Raw genomic sequence first — 12274 nt, forward strand, 5'->3', positions numbered from 1 at the left:
AAATATATAAACATAAAAATTCATAAAGCATATGTTTACAAATGTATAAACACTATATACATCCATACATATTTAGATTTTTTGTCTTGAATTATGTGTACTTAAACCTTTATAATAAAGGATGAACTTTTAAAATATTGATATTTTTCTTATACTTGCCATTTATATTATTAGTTTTTCTCTCTCTTGATTACTCTTAATTTTAATACATATTTCTTAAATAGTGCTTTTAGTGGCTCTCATAATGGTTCATTTATGTTTACCACACAAATGAAAAGTCACTGTGTTTATATTTTAAGTTTCATAATTTGAGCAGCTCTTAAGTCCATAAAACATATTGGACAACTGACTATGGAGAATTCTGTACAAGTTTCTTTTCACTTCTTTTCCTAATGTTAAAAGTGGCTTTGCATATCAGGAAAGCTTTGTGGTATAATTAATGGAAAAGATCATGAGCTCAGAAGTGAAAAGTTCAAAATTTAAGGATTAGATCTGCCTGCATAAACACACACACATACAGACACACACACACACACACACACCCTACCCTCTGGATTTGGGTAACCTATTTACTCTGTCCAATCTGTAGTTTCCTTAAACTTTTGTGAGATTTTTTGAAGGTCAAATGATCTATGTATGTGAAAAAAAGATATTCTAAACAATAAAGTGTCCTCCATATGGAAATTATTTGAGTAATCTATTGAGCACAAAGATTCAGTTAGCTGAGTTTTGTGTAAAATACTTGTTTAACCATTGTCACTTCTGTAATTGTTCTCATAAATTTTCTACTTCCCTGGTAATGCTTCTCAGAGTAGTAGCAGAATGTACTGTGGTTATTGGTTACCCACTCAGCTACTAATATTTGATATCCATTACTTAACAACTATCAGGAAAAAGAAAGGTCATTTAAATTATATGTCCTTAGAGGTATAGAAACTATGTATATATGCAGAATATGTTTAAGAAAAAATCAAAATGTCTAGAGATCACCTACTTCAATTTCCAAGTTTGAATAATAGTTGTGAAGACAATTTAAAATGGTTTCTAGCTGTATTTTCACTCAAAAGAGAAGCTGTAGATGTTGGGGAATTTATTAGTGAAACTGTTGTAATGGAGGAGGATGGATGAAGGAAAGAATATTTACTGGTCCCGTGTCTCCTGTACCAAGGAATCCCCATCTGACCACATGACACACTGGACTCTGGAGGAATGTCTGTGTTATAAGTGGCTTTGACTTGTGATGGGACAGAGGTGGAGAAGAGATTGCACAGTTTGCATTAACACTGTTACCTAGGAGGGACGTGATGGATATGTTCATGTTTCTACCACTTAATTAGAACTCTTTGAATGCAAGGATTGTGTTTTCTTTGTCTTTGTATATACATTCTCATTCATGTACACAAACATACACATCTGCATTCACACACCCCATTCTCAAACTCCACACTCACCACACACACACACATACACACATACACACAGGAGTTAGTACCACCACCATCACCAGTACTAACCATTATGTATGCAATTAATAATTAGGTAACAAGTTACTTCTTCAAATTTTACCACTCCCTTCACTCAAGCCTTGGTCTCTCCTCACCAACCCTAAACTAACTCTACCATAAGTAAGTCAAGTTTCTTCTGCAGAAATCAGAAGATATTTATCTGTAATTCTTATAGAAGCATCATCTAGGGCGGTGATGGGAGTTTTAGTGAGAGGGTGCAGTGACTCTCAAATGGGGCTGGAGTGTGGGGCAGATTTTATCAAAATCTCTACAGCTAGCATCTACACATACACACAATATACTGAATCAATATTATTTAGGACATAAGCCCTATGGTTATTTCACGTAGTACTACGTAGAGTAGAATCTTCTTAGCAAGTGGGGACATCTATCTCTAAGATGTACTTATTTGGCTTGGACATGTTGAAAGATGGTGGTGGGACATCAGAATTTGACATATATTAAAGCACTCTGTGGTTTTAAAAGACTGAGAAAACCTTATCTAATCAGTGCCAAATGGGTGGGACCTTCTGCTTTGAAAACTCAAACACTTACTCTTTCAGGGTATTGATGTGACTAGGCCCTGAGAGGTAGACTCATAAATGAGAGTTGAGTGTAAACCATAATAGCAAGGAATTCATTGAAACTCAGTCCTAAAACTGTCCCATGGTCTAGTGGTCTTGAATCCCAGGGATCACTCCATTCTGGCCCTGTGGTCAAGCTGCCTTGGAAGTTAAATTGTGATCAGAAATCCTCTCCTGATTTTCTCTGGGGGAGCACTGCCAAAAGTACCAAAGTTACTCCATGATTCAGTTCTCTGCACACTATAGGAAGGCTTGTGTAGCAAAGAAAAAAAAAAGGCTTTTGTGGCTTGGAGAGCATGGGTTCACACCAAAGAAAGTTGGATGAGTCAAATGTTCAATGGCATAAGACTAAGGTAATCTGATATATCCGTTTCAAGATAGAGGTGATGTCATGAATGGGACTCAAAATACTCATAGTCCATTGGCTACAGTACCCCACATTCATCTCCACACTTGGAACAGTCTTGTAAGTGGGACTGAAAGACCAAGTCTAATGACACAAGATCCTCACCACTGTGGGTGCTTAGACAGGCACAATCAACTCTTATCTTTGTATTCTTCCTTTTCTCTGTTTCCTTGGCTACCTAATACCTCTTCTGAGTGAAACATTTTTCTTTACACCATATTAAAGGACAAAGAGTCTACTTCTTGGGTCTTCTTGACCTGGAAGTGAGCAGCTTGCCATATCTATGCTGTGTTCTGCTAGGAGATTAACTATCGAAGGCCAAATGTACAACTTCCGGTTCCTATTTATTTTTATTTTTCCTATCTTCCCACTCTTAACATTCAATGATTCTAAGCCCAGACATTTCTCCAGGCAGTGGGAAGACAGGCTGAGAGATTCTGGTGCCCAAAGCATTAAACTGTAATGTAGAGAGGCTCAAGCCTAGGGAATCCTGTATAAGTTCTAGAAACCATTCACCTGAGGGTTCTACTTTATAAATACCAAAAAAAAATTTTTTTTTGAGTTGCATAGCTGCTTCACACTGACTCTTTTTGGAGACAGATGGTGAGAAGTCAGGCAATTTGCCTTGAAATTCTCTACAATCCATTTAGAAACAGCAGCACAAGAATCCTATGGTCATCTCCCCACTGCCAGTCTGAAATGTCAGCCCTGTGGGAAGCTGATATGTGTTCCTGCTATCAGCGGAAGCAGCATCTCTACATTCGTATATTTCAGAGTACTTTATTCACTATATATCCTATGTAAACTGTTGGATTTGACAAGAAGCTGTTGTCAAAGGTAGACTACTGGGAAGGGGCTATGTTGGGTTGTATTTGGCACCAATCTCTCACACTTGACAGCTCAAGTACAAGATTGGGGATGAGCTATAGGACCTATGAGCCTCTTCAGGCAGCAAGGGCAGGCCCTAAGTCACATTTAATTCAGAAAGCCCTGACAGCCCTGCATGAAATGGGAGCGGTAAAATGGAGAGATAGGAGCTGCGTGCAAGAGTAGGCCATTTAAGTTATTTCCTCTTACTGGAGTTTCGGAAAATAAGAACCAGGATGATATAGACTGTGCTACACCACAAAGAGATCTGCATTAGCAACTTAAAGAAAATCATCCAAATTTTAAGGCTGGGTGACATGATTTTCCATAGCTAAAAGCTAAGAGGGGAATCAGTGGAGAGTCAGAGCTACCTAAAATTCTTCATCTTTTACCCTAAATTATACATATCTATATCTATATTGCTATATAAATAAAACCATCTAAAGTAAAGGATTGAAGCAGTTTTACATAGTGGATAGAACAATAGATTTGAAAGCACTTAAATTTGAATCTTGGCTCTGACACTACTTTCTGGCTGCCCGAGACAATGACCAAGATATTTAACTTCCTTAAGCCCCATCTTTAATTCTAAAATGGCAAAATTAAGACTTTACTTATGGCATTAATATTCTTTTGCCACAATAATTCTATGTAACAAATCATCCATGACTCAGGGGCTTGGCAAATGATTCTGCAGGGTTGGGCTGATGTTGGCTGGCTTTGCTCATGTGTCTGCTGTGAGCTACAGGTGGGCTAAGTGATTCTCGTGGATGTGTGTCTAACTGTCTCACATATCTAGGAATTGGCTGGAGCTTGAGTGATTCCAAATGATATAAACTAGGATTACTGGGGCAACTCAACTCTATTCCATGTGTCTCATCCTCTAGTATGGGGGTCAGCAAACTATGGCTCATTGGCCAAATCCAGCCCATGTATTGTTTCTATAAATAACATTTTATCAGAACACAATTTTGCTCATTCATTTTCATGTTTGCTACGGCTACTTTCATGTTACAATGGCAGCGTCGAGTAGTTGAATAGTAGCAGTAGAGACCACATGGCCCACAAAACCAAAAAGATTTACTATCTGATCTTTTACAGGAACAGTGTGCTGACTCTTGCTTTCGTAGGCTAGCCTGGATATGTTAACATGGTCACGGCAAAGAGCAAAAGAGGAAACGGAAATGCGTTAGCACCTTTCCAAGATTCTGCACGTATCACATCTGCTCACATGCTACTGGCCAAACAAAGTCATATGTATGACTGCAGAATTAAAGCTCTAGGACACAGACAACTTTATTAGTGAGAAGAACTGCAAAGTCATGTGAGCCAGGGTCCTGGATACCTGAAGAGATGAAGAATTTAGGCTATTTTTGCAACCAATTTACTGCACCTGCCCACTTCATGATATTGTTATGAGGTTCAAGTCAGACACATGTAAAACATCTTATAAACTCCACCACAGTATGCAATTAAAACAGCATTCATTCTAATGTGTCATAATTTTATCAGATTAGTGGTAATCTGTTATATCCTCAGCATGATAAGAATGGTTATAACTAAATATGTGGTATGTGAACTTGACCTTCTTGTTCTCATTTGCAATGTGCTGCCTTAGAGAGACAGAGGGGACAAGGAACAAATATTTGGATAACCTTATTGCTTCTTTAATCAAGTTGGTTCCCAAACTGTGCCCAGTCTGTTCTCTTGAAATTATCATCTGCACCCTGCTCCCAACCAAGTGTTTCATCAAAATTAATCAAGTTCTGATTACTGGTGTATTGAGTGTAGCACAGACAATATTACTGGCCCAAATGTAAAATTTTTGTGTTAGTATTTGCTGAAGTAATTGTATTTTGTCTTCCCATGGGTTGAATTAATCATGAAAATAAGGGCTGTGCTAAATCCTTGTCTGAGCTACTACATCTATAACTTGATAGCTAAAGGAATGTAATTTACTCTTTCTTTATAACTCATCTTTCATGACAAGACAGAGTTGAGAACCAAGAATTGGTTCTAATGATAGCTTTCCACTAACTTACATGAGACACGGGCAAATCACATACTCTTGCTCTCTCCATGTCTTCATATTTAAAATCAAGAGATTAAATTAGAAAAATATTTGAAATATTCTCTGACTCCAAAAATTCTATTTGTTCTGGAGGCAGGTGTTGGTCTCCTCTTTTTCCAGTGATAAAATATGAAAAGCAAGATGTGGGAATAATTATAGTAGGAAGCTTGTAGCCTCTATTAATGAGGTCAAAGCTAAACTTGTGTGTTAAATAGCATTTTGTGGTTTAGTGCCTTAGGATAATAATCTTTAAATTAATTTTTCTCTGAATCACCAACATGATGCCACCAAAACCAAATTATCATTTGTTAATTTTCATAAATAAATAAACAACTGCATGAAGTTACCCCCACTTTAAGACTTCCTTCTATTAAATTTTCTTCAGACACTGAACGTGCTGCCACTTGAGTAGATCAGTCGCTAGTAGCAGTGACTCTAGGACAAACAAATAGAATGCCCAGAAATAAGTGAAGTAGGGTTTCTTGTTTTTTTTTCATCCTGGGCTCCCAGAATCTTGACTCTATGAGTTGGCTAGGTTCCACTTAGTCTAAATAACTATATATAAAATAAATATTTTATGTATTTTACCTATTGTTTCATGAAAGAAGTATTTACTATGGACCTGCTATATGCCAGGTGCTGTTTTAGGTGTTTGGTATACATCAATGAATAGACACATGGAGAGTTTACCTTCTAGTGGTGATTCTTTAATTTAGGGATTGTAAAGAAAGCAAAAGGATCTGTTGAACTGATTGAACCCATACTATCATGAGAATTTTCTATGCCAGCCGTCAGCCCACTAGGCCCTGTGGACCAGATCTGGCCTTCCACTTGTTTTTGTTTGGCCGACAAGCTAAAAGTTTTTTTTTTTTTTCCTGATGAACATTTACAATAAATTTGATGATTGAGAACGCTAACCTTGAAACCCACTTAAGCAAAATATTATCCTTTGAATAAAATTCCATTCTTTTCACTAGTAGATCTGAATTACAAAAACTTGTGCTCCATCATTATTATTTTTTGAATTTCAACAATAAAAAATGTGGAAATTTGTTTTCTCGTTTGTTATATAAGTTCCTACATAACACACTTGATTTTGCCTCTTGGCTCACTAAGTCTAATATTTGCTGTCTGGCCTTTTACAGAAAAAGTTTGTCAATGCCTTATCTATACGATTGAGTATAAAGAATATGAATGAATACAGAAAATTTTTCTAGTTCTTTTTCATTAAATAACTGAATTTAATCAAAATGACTAAGAAAACTTTATTTCAACATTGATCCTTTTATATTTAAATTATTATCTATTTTTGTTCTAAATTATTATGTCCTATATGGTATGTTATATGCTGGAATATTTGTAATCTTATAAGCATTTTCTCAATTGTTAAAGGGTTGAGATATTGTTAATTGACCTCTATGAAAACACAGCTTCTTACCAGCATGCTTTGAGTCTGTATGTGCTCTCTCCCTGGTAGCTGAATTTTCTCTCTGAGATCAGGGCTCTTTTAAAAAAATTTTTTTTGAAGTATAGTTGATTTACAATGTTGTGCTTAATTTCTGCTGTACAGCAAAGTGACTCAGTTTTATAAATATGTATATATATATATATATATATAATATATATATATATATATATTCTTCTTCATATTCTTTTCCATTATGGTTTAACAAAGGATATGGAATATAGTTCCCTGTGTTATACAGCAGGACCTTGTTGTTTATCCATCCTATATATACTAGTTTGCATCTGCTAACCCCAAACTTCCAGTCCTTCCCTCCCTCACCCCCTTCCCCCTTGGCACCCACAAGTCTGTTTATGTCTGTAAGTCTGTTTTTGTCTTGTAGATAGGTTCATTTCTGTTGTATTTTAGAATCCACATGTAAGTGATATCATATGGTATTTGTCTTCTGAGATCAGTCCTCCTGATATTACTGTGATGGATATTGAAATTTTAAAGCCCCCTTGGCTGGAAAAATCTCCATTTGCTTGGAGTAGATATATAGAAATCATGACACTTCCAGTGTAACTCTATTATTACATCACTCACTTCTCAGAAATGATAGTTAAAGCCATTTTTGTTTAATCACTTCATACCCAAGTTTACACTAATAGAGAGCAGAATAAGCTATGGCCAAATGAGACTGAACGGAAAACTCAGAAACAGCTGATGAGGTCTAATTTAACATCTTTGTTTTTTCCTGGGACATTTATGCTCATGATGGTGTTTTTATATTGCATACATATAACATAGTCACAGTTATTGCTTTTAGAATTGCCCTAGTTTCTTTGATGGATTTATATTTATTACTCTTTTATGGAGAAATAGTACACTGTTCCACTAGGAAAATCGTGACTGCTCAGCCACACAAACAAATTTGAAATTTACTAATTCAAAAATTATCCCAAGCCCTTTACCAAAACCAAAAACCAATAACTATTATGTTTAGAATTCGGAGTTAGTATTTTAAATTATATTTCAAAATATGAACTAGAAAAATTACATAGATTTCCATTTTTAGGAATCTATTCCAAAGATACATGGGTGAAAAATACAAAAGTACTTGTGAACAAGGCTATTCACTGAAGCACCATTTATAATAGCAAAATACTGCAAATAATTCAAATACTCACCAATAAGAAATGGTTGAATAAACTATGATGTATTCACACAATGGATTATTATGCAGGTGTAAAAAAAGAGTGAGAAAAATCTCTACGTTACTATGGAATAATCTCCAGGATATAAGAATGTGTGTTTGTGTGTGAGTGTGTGTGTGTGTGTGTGTGTGAGTGTGTGATTATAATTTAAAACTCAATAAAAAGACAAACTATAAAGTTTAAAAAAATAACTAACTATGGGAGAAGGACAGAAGAGATGGACGGAAGGAAGATAGAAACTATTTTTTTTTCTTTAGATACCTTGTTTTGAAGATGCAACTTTGGAAATGTAAATATTTTACATAATAAAAAAATAAAATTAAACACAAAATGCAACTCCTAAATATCGAAAGTGAAAAGAAAAAGAAGCCTCAAAGTGTATCCTGTTGATCCTCTCACAGAGAAATTATCCCAAGTGACCTTAAGGTGTAACGGTTGGATTGTACATCCCCAGTGGGACCAAATAAATTGAAGAAGAAAAAAAGAAAAAACCCTGTTTACAGTAATGATATAGTTGGCGGTAGTGTTTATATTATTCTGAGACCATTGTGTATGTAGTATTGATCAAGCAAATAAATAATTATATTGGTGTCGTTGAAACCAGGGTTTGGGGCAAGGCAGGAGAGAGAAACATATGAAATCAGCTAGGTTAAGTAAAAACCTCGTATTCCTGAATTTGAATTGGAACTATTAGTTTGAACTTATGATGTGTTTTATCTAAAACAAAACAAAGATAACAATATTTTCTATCTGTAGCCACTGAAAAGACCTCGCAGCCAGTTGTAGGAAATGCAAGATGAATCTTGTCACATCAGAAAATAAGGATGCTATTCAAGACTACTAGCGTCATCCCAAAAGGACTCAGAAGTCTAAGTGAAGAGACTCCCTTGTCAAAGGGAGGATGACTTGAGTATCACTAAGTATAAAAATTGCAATATGTTGTACGGCATCGAAGATGTTTAAATCCATGTTTTAATAAAATACATACATATATGCACACATACATGTATGTATATACATATTATATATATATTTATATATAATATTATATATATAGAAGACCACACATATATAAAAAAAGAACCAAGCATTCATCTTGCTTCTCCTATGCAAACTGTACCTCAGCATAAACAATTGCTCTTGAGGGGGAAATATCTCTTAGAAGCTTACCAGCTAAGAATTAAAGAAATAATTTATCATTTTAACACCCTAAGAATTATTGGATCTAAGCAATGATTATCAGTGTCTGCTAACATCACAAAAAGAAGACAACCAGGGATTATTCATCCCCGAGGGTATTATACAACACCACCTATGAAGATGTCTGGACAAAAAAAATCCCTCATAAATCTCCACCCGTCTCTTATTTTGAATACAAATTTACAGAAAATACAAAGGACAAAAATCACCAAGAGGATAAAGTCAGAAAAATTCAGACAGAAAACTTCATAGGACAAAGCACCCATTTCTTCAACAAAAACGTCAAGACAGAAGAGTAAAAGAGGGAGACAGACACAGACAGACAGAGAGCCTAAAGACTGAAAGAAATATGAGACATTTATTGTCTCTCAATGTACAGATGTCATTTGGATTCGAATTCAAAAAACAAGCTAAAAACAGTGAAAATGATAAAATTAAAAACTGGGGAAATGTGAGCATGATTGAATACTTGATATTAAAGAATATTTTAACATTTTCAGGTATGATCATGTTATTGAATATGCAAAAAATGGTCTCTATCTTTTAGAAAAATCTATGAAATATTTACAGATGATTTGATGTCTAAGATAGCCTCAAAATTCAGGGATGGGATAAAGAGAGACATGAAGGTATCAAGTATAAGGGAGCAAAGTTGGTCATGGTTTATGAACTGTTGAAGCTGAGTGATAGGTACATGGAGACTTGTTATACTGTTTTCTCTACTTTTATGTATATTTGAGATGTTCTAAAATAAAATATTAAAGCATAGAGTGTAGAGGTGAGCAAATTCTTCCAAGACCTAGAACTATAGCTTATCAAAACTTAAGCTAGAACTATAGCTTATCAAAACCTATAGCTTATCAATTACAGTTGCCTGTTGAACTAATACTTTAACAATATTTTGTTCTCTAGAGAGGAAGATTATATATAAGCTGAGCTGTATTATTGGGTGCTTATGATCATCTTTTTTATACATAGTAAATCTTTAGATTATTTTCCAAGTCTGGATTTCTCCTTTAAAGCTTTGGTTAAGATGTTGTCATGTGGGGCCAATGTCTTAATATAACAGACTCTGTGTATGTCTGTATATATTTAATGGAGATAATGTTTTTGAAATATGTTCACAAATAATATAATCTCTCTCTTAAACCACACTTTTTTTTGCCACTAGTGCATGCCTTGAGTCTTTATCGCCCCAGGGAAGAGGAAAGTAGGTACCTTCTAGAAAAAAGAGGCCCAGAGGTAGGAAGAGGACAGCTATGACAGGTGAATTCCTCATAGAAAAGGGACAGGAAGCAGAAACAATTCTGGTGCAAAAAGGAAAGGGTTCAGAGAGAATGGATCTGGGATTGCGATGCTACTGGGATCCCCTGGAGGGACGTACATACCTCTGGCCTTTGTGAGAAGGTAGAGGCCCCAGTGAGGCCCACACCCCGTGAAATTGTTTAACTAGTGCACCCCCCCACCCGAAGAAAAAAGAAGATGTGTATAGGTCCTAACCTCTGGAACCCATAAATGTGACCTGATGGAATAAAGGGCTTTTGCAGATATAATTAAGTTAATGATCTCGAGATGAGATTATTCTGGACTAAGATGGGCTTTAAATCCAGTGGCAAATCCTTATAAGAGATGAGAAGGGAAAACAGACACAGCTAGAGAGGGAAGAAGATAATGAGAAGAACGAGGCAGCGGACCGGAGTTATGCAGCCCCATGCCAAGGAATGCCAAGGGTCGCCGGAAGCTGGCAGAAGCTAAGAGAGAGGCATAGACTGGATTCTCCCTCAGAGCCTCTAGGGAGAACCCACCATGCTGACCACTTGATTGCAGACTCTAGCCTCCAGAATTGGAAGAGAGTCAATGTTCTGTTGCTTTAAGCCACTGAATTCGTGATAATTTGCTATTGCAGCCCTAGGAAACAAACACCCCCTGCTTCTCATAGGGAACTGTGGGAGGAGGGCAACTCACAGGGTCCTCTGAAGTGAAATGAGAGGCCGAAAAAGTAATAATATCAGTGTCATGGGAGTGGTCTGAGAGAGCTCCAGGTCTCCATTGGCTCACTTTCCCAGACTGTTTCCTGGAGTTCTGACATGCTCTTGGTGGCATCACTGAGAAACAGGTGGACCCATCAAGAGATCCCTGTGGTGAGGGGTGACTCCATTGAGGGTTGCAGCAGGGACTGCAGGGAGAGGTAGATAGAAGAGGTGGGGACCTAAGAAGAGGTTGGTTGGGAAAAGTGAGATAATACCAGACACAAAAGGAGCTGACAGAACAGAACATGGGTTTCCCCAGTGCGGACTTAGCATGGATTTAGATAGGACAGTCTTGAGAACAGAGAGCAGGAGAAACCAGTTACAACTCAGAGACGCAGGAGCCAGGAGAGAAACACAACACAGGGACTAGAGACCACCTCTCCAGTTTAATCTCCTTGTGCCCAAATTTCACTTGGGAAAGGGAGAGAAACTTGAGTTGTTAGAATAAATAGTTAGAACTGCAATACAAGTTCAACTGCAATGGGTGATTGTAATCAAGAAGGGGGCTAGTGAGCATGAATGGACAAGTTCAAGAGTTTTCTTGTCATTAGATGGGCGGGGATAAGTGGGTTGAAAGAAGGACTTTGTTATTACGTCAATTAGGTACTTTTCTAAAGCTACATTAGGATGCATGAGTTGTAGTATGGAAAATTTGACCTTGCTACATATAGAAGAGGCCAAAATCAGCAGTTATAGACTTTAGATATGTTTTTCATGGTAAAATCTACTATGATTTTTACCAGCTAATTTAGACCTAATTTAATTGATTTGCACATCTGTCAGCCTGTGAAAGAGTCAGCTTGGCAACAAAAATCTGATGCAACTGTATCTATTTTATCTTCAGTCTTTCCATCAAAGGCCAGGAGAAACCTGCTTCTTCTAAGGGCTTTGTTTTTATCAGTCTGGGTGGCTAGCTTTGATTTGGCTTTGCCATCTTGCTGGGGAGCTCA

Source organism: Mesoplodon bidens (genome assembly GCF_964165515.1).
Source record: "Mesoplodon bidens genome assembly, chromosome: 11".
In the NCBI taxonomy this organism is placed as follows: Eukaryota; Metazoa; Chordata; class Mammalia; order Artiodactyla; family Ziphiidae; genus Mesoplodon; species Mesoplodon bidens.